General features: G+C 41.1%; 1 long non-coding RNA gene across 1 annotated transcript; it reads left to right on the forward strand.

The window, feature by feature from the left end:
- The first annotated feature begins 467 nt into the window (after positions 1–467).
- LOC309379389 lies at positions 468–4,423 on the forward strand. The gene is made up of 4 exons (XR_014172472.1): positions 468–873; positions 1,586–1,828; positions 1,946–2,079; positions 4,139–4,423. It is a non-coding gene; the product is annotated as an uncharacterized lncRNA (long non-coding RNA).
- The last annotated feature ends 1,508 nt before the right edge of the window (positions 4,424–5,931 follow it).

A 5,931-nucleotide genomic window follows, 5' to 3' on the forward strand; every position in this document is an offset into this window, starting at 1 on the left:
TGAAACCAGTAGAACTGAACATAAGATACAGATAATGTCAGCAAATTTCAAAGAAGCAGGGAAGATGCCCATCCCTGTGCCAAGATCCTGCGGGAAAGGACTTAATTCCATCCAGGTTGTCCTTTATTTTTCTTGCTTTGACTAAGAAACCTGCACAGATTGAAAAATAAGACCTTGGGTGGCCATATGAACCCTAAATACTTTGAGTCCCATGGGATTTTCTAAGTTGATGTTAGAGGCACTGGATGTTGGTGGTATAAATGAAATAATTTCACCACATTGAGGAAGACAGGCTAAGTATATTTTCTAGTGTATTCCTATGAGGCTCTTAACAGTCTCAAGAGACTATCTTTCCATTTCTCTAGTCCCATGAATAAGCCATGTTGCCTTCAGAGTCTCTTCTTGCTCCTTTTTGACAGTAACCTTTCAATTGTTTGCCTCTAGAGTGACCCAGAATGGTCAATGCCACAGGGAAGAAAAAAGAAAAAGAAAACTGAACTTCATGCCGGCTTGCAGCCTTCATTAATAAAGGAATGGTCCTCTTTTTATTTAGTGCTATTAAAGCTAGCGTTAATCTTTATCAACCATCCAGCTTCCTGAGGAAATCAGATTTAACTCACTCATTGCTATTTACTTTGTCTATTTCAGGGGGTGATTAATGGATATGACATTTATCCTGATCGTTAAACTCTTTAATGAGCTTCATGTCTGAACAGTCCAGCTGGAACTGGCATTCTGTAAGAGGACTCTGTTGACAGGATTTCTCCTCACCAATTCCTCTCACCATTGATATTATTTGAAGCACTGAATGAAGTGGAAACACCCAAATCTCCACCTGCTGAGAGCTTTAAGATGTTATTTTGGAGTTCATTGGTAATGCTAATGTTCTGTCTTAAATTAAAGTTGAATTGTTTTGAAGCAATCCAGGAAGCCGTTGCTGGACCACTTTCAAAGCTTATAAAGTGACTGAAGTCAGCCAGCCAGGATATTAATATTTGAAGGCAAACAGACTTTGCTAACCCAACAAAGGCACAAGTTGTGTCACACAAACAAGGCAGTGAAATGGCAGAAACCAGCTAAAATCAGTTTCCTTCAGGGGAGTTTGACATCTATACAGATGTGCTGACATGAAGCCACTTTGCTGACCAATGGAAAGCCTCAAGACATTCAATTTTATTGAAATTAGTAAAGCTCTCTCTGCAGTCTCATTAATTTAGGAATGGGCAAGAGTGACTTAGATAATCTGCTTCAAAACTGACTTTGAGGGTGACCACATGGAGAGGCTTATCTTATAAATAAAACTATTACAACTGCAAATATTTCAAAGAAGTATGACAGACAATTGCCTATTACAATAGTTTCCCTAGCAGTGCAAGCCTCTATTCCCATTAAGTTAAGCCTATACTCCAGTAAGAAACTGGAGTATAGGCTTGCCATATCCAGAAACTAGGAAAATACATGACCACCAAAGCTAGAGGGCTGTAGGATGCAAAGAAAAAATGACTTCTATTTTGGTATTTATTGGAAATTTCTGTATTATTCCAGTCTGCAATGTGTATACTTTACATATTCCCCCAAATTTCAGCCTGCAAGGAATAAATCTCATCCAAAACTATCGTGGAGGGCCTGAATACATACTGCATATCATGGGAAGAACAGCATCATCCATACTTCATGGATCATGGAGGTGTGGCAAGTGAACGGATGCTGGACAAAATCATCAAAAACATATGAGATCTTGAGGCAAATTAGTGGGGTGAATGAACTAAAGAACTGATGAAGTACAGGCATTGTTGGAGATGGGTGACCAGAAGAAAGAACATTTCTTGTCAAGTAAGGGAAACTGAAATGTAATCCTGATTTTCAGTGTCTACCCTAATTTTTTTGCATACTAAGTGGAACCAAACTCCTACAGGATCTCAAGAACATCCAACAACTAAATTAGTTCCGTCATTTCAGGAAATGCTTACCTTTGTTTCCATTCCATTGGACAGCTCATCATCCTCACCTATCAACATCACTTTCGAGTGGCAATTGGCATGTTTGGGACAGCTGGCATTTGCCTTGGCAGAGAGGCATGTAAGTGTCTCAGACTTCTAAACATGCCCACAATTTAGATGTTTGTTTTCCCAAACTCAGACTTATCAAAGCGGGAGGGAATGTGACTTAGATATATTCTGAGTAGAGATGTGTGAAGCCTCTCCTTTTATTTCCTTTTTTATATGTAATTTTTATTAATTTTCCATTTTGTAATATGTAATCACATCATTATTTACCTCTCTGGCTCTTTAGAGCCCATCGACTTCCTTCCCTCCAGCCCCATGGCTTTCAAAATTAACCTTTATATCATTGCATTTTGTGCTTTTTCCTATTCTAGTTACATTCCTTACAAAATACCTTAAAATTTAAATATAGAAAGGGAGAAAATTTCTCATTACAAGTCTTCAGACAACCCTGCTAGTGTTGTTAATTGCTTACAGTAATCTTTCAAATATTGTATAAATTTATTCCAGTCCTTTTGGAATACTTGATCATGCTGGTTCTGGATTTTTCCTGTCGGGTTTGCCAATTCCTCAAAGTCCATCATTTTCATCTGCCACTCTTCTTTTGTTGGTACTTCTTGTTGTTTCCACTTTTGGGCTAAAATAATTCTTGCTGCTGTTGTTGCATACATAAAATACTGGAGGTGAGAGGAAATTTGGAAATAAAAGGAGAGATGTATGCCTCTGCTTTTATTTCCCTATTTCCTTTCACCTCCAGTATTTTTGCACTGCATTTCAGACCACTGATCCCACAAGAGGTGATGTCTGCAATGTTGATCCATAACACAGAAACATCACAGCATGCATATCATGTTGTGCATTTAACAACACAGCTAAGCAGCACAGAGCAGATGTGTGCTAATGCATAACTGCATCCGTCAAACTGATTATGAATGCATGGCTCCACATCTGCCCTATTTGGACACAACAGTCGTACGCCACTCTAATCTCAGAGCGGTGTGAGATTCCAGGGGTTCCAGACGTTTATTGAGGGTCCATGTTTCCTTATGGAAATGAGGTACAGCAGAGATTGTGATGTCTCTGCAGAGATTGTGAGGTTTATTTACTCATATATTCAACCTGAGCCTGCGATGGAGGAATTCACAGCATTAACACCCCAAAAGGGTCTTGTTTCTCCCATAGTCACAGCCTTGGATTCAAACAGAGATCTCACTTTTCCAGCCTGCCACTTTTGTGTCCAGATTCTAGCTCACCTGACTTCTAGATCTGAACTCTGGTTTTATTCCTTCTCACTGTGAGCTGATGGGTCCACACCCATTTCTGTCTCCCACAGAGCCCCTTTCTTTGATTAGCTTTTAACACTTGCTGGATCCAGGGGTTAGAAGTCTGGCAACTAGCTTAACACCTCAAGCTTTGATTAAATTCTAACACTTGCAGGATCTAGGAATTATAGACATCTGGCACCCACAAACTCATAACTAAAAAAAAGAAACTAGAAGCACACAATAACTGATACTATGGTGATGCCCCTTATGCAGAGAACTCAGCTGGTAGAGCATGGGGTGCTTAATCCTAGTGTTGTGTGTCTGAGCCCTATGTTGTGCAAAAGATTCCTCCATTGCAGGGGGTTGGACAAGATGACCGTCGTGATCCCTTCCAACTCTACAAATCTGTGATTCTATGATATTCTGACCCCCCATTCCCTTGTTTACTGAGGCAGAATCTTCTTCCTGTTTGTTCTCATCAAGGCCCTGGGCATCATTCTCATATTTAATTGATCTCACCTTAAGAGAGCATAGATGAAAAATAAATAATAACTTGGAGCTGACTAACTGGTATGCCAGATTCTCACAGTCTTTTGGGATTCTCATTGAAAAGATAAATTTCTCGAAGCCACCTGGAAGGCCTTTTATATGGAGTTTTGCCATCTGTGGATTTCATATCTTTCTTCTGATGAAGGGGTGGGTGAAATCTACAGCATGAGCTTTCTCAGTGGCGAATAATCTCAGCTGGGTTTCCTTAAAGCAACCCAAGATGAAATATCAACTCAGATTGTTAAAATATGCTAAAACATCTGTCAAAAGCAGCTGATAATGTTCCTTCCATTTTGTTTCTATTATCTTTTCTATTAACAGGCAGTAAAACTGACAGACTGGATTTTTGTTGTTAGCCAACAAATGAATGCCTCTGACTGCAGAAAGTATTTATGAAGTATTTAGGGCTGATAAACGAGCCTTCACCATTCTCCATCATGTAATTGCATTGAGATGCAAGAGTTCTCCTTTCTTGCTTAGCTGGTTTGATCTTTTGCCATCAAAACGGAGGAAGGGAATGGTGGCTGACATGGGACAAAAACATGCAGAGAGCGCCAGACCAACCCGGGAGTGTGTGGTGAAGCCGCAGCACAGCAGGAAATGGTAGGGGTTTCAGTCAAAAGCATAATGATTTTTTATGTAATTAAAACAATCTGAATCAATAACTAAATAAAAAAAAAGCAACTGGGGGAAAATGCAACTCTGGAAACAGTTAAGTATAAACTGATGGTTAGAAAAACAGGCTCTCTGTCTGTTTTTTTTACAGCAGTAATTCTTTAATTTGGATGGGACACAGGTGGCACTGTGGGTTAAAGCCTCAGCGCCTAGGACTTGCTGATCGAAAGGTCGGCGGTTCGAATCCCTGCTGCGGGGTGCGCTCTCACTGCTCGGTCCCAGCGCCTGCCAACCTAGCAGTTCGAAAGCACCTCCGGGTGCAAGTAGATAAATAGGGACCGCTTACCAGCGGGAAGGTAAACGGCGTTTCCGTGTGCAGCTCTGGCTCACCAGAGCAGCGATGTCACACTGGCCACGTGACCCGGAAGTGTCTCCGGACAGCGCTGGCCCCTGGCCTCTTAAGTGAGATGGGCGCACAACCCCAGAGTCTGTCAAGACTGGCCCGTACGGGCAGGGGTACCTTTACCTTTAATTCTTTAATTCTTTCAACTCAGATTCTCTGATACAAAAACTATCCCAGGCCAGCCCTTATCTAAGATTTAGTGTGATTGTTTAATGGGGAAGGAAAAGTGGATTTTGATGTCTGGTATTGGTAAAAAGGTATTGGTTGCAAAAGAGGAGAGCCAGTGTGATGTAGGGGGCCAGAGCAATCTTCCCTAGCATGGTGCCCACTAGATAGTGTGGGACTCCAGCTCCCATCAGCCTCAGCCAGCATGGCCAGTGGCCAAGGATGATGGGAGCTGTAGTTCCAACAACATCCAGAGGGCCCCAAATTGGTGAAGAAAGCATTGGAGGAGCATGCAGGTGCTGCTGAATGGCAACTCTGATCAGCCCTAGCATGCATAGCCAACGATGATGAGCAGTGATGAGCAGTTCAGCAACATCTGAAGGCCCAAAGATGCCCATAAATCTGAATTAAAGTGTTGGACCAGGGAGGCCCAGATTCAAGTCCTCACTCAGGCACAATGCTCACTGGGTGGAGTGGACTACTCTAACATACAGTATTTCACTGAGCTCATGTGAGAACAAAATAGGGCAGTGGTTAGTAAAGAACCAATACTGCCCAAAATGCTTGGAAGAAGGAGAGGAAACAAATGTAATAAATTGTTGTTATTGCTGTTGTTTGAAAGAAATACGATAGTTCTAAGGCTGCTTTTAGTCTCAGACGTAAGCTCTTCACCTAATATTAAAGCCAGTTTTCACTTCCTCTGCCTCACTGAGGTTTCGGCATATATATAACTGAATGAGTAAACAAAAATGGTGAGGTGACATGTGGTGCTCTATTTTTTAACACAAGCATCTGTGCATGCATCGTGCTCATAAGAAATGTGCAACTGTGGAAAAGTTTCACACACATATTTTGCTTCTACCCTTTTGGTTTCATCGCCCACTTTTAACTATAAATATTTTGATTTTTTAAAATTTATTTTTAAAATAGG

Source organism: Podarcis melisellensis (assembly GCF_964234715.1).
Source record: "Podarcis melisellensis genome assembly, chromosome: 10".
Classification (NCBI taxonomy): Eukaryota; Metazoa; Chordata; class Lepidosauria; order Squamata; family Lacertidae; genus Podarcis; species Podarcis melisellensis.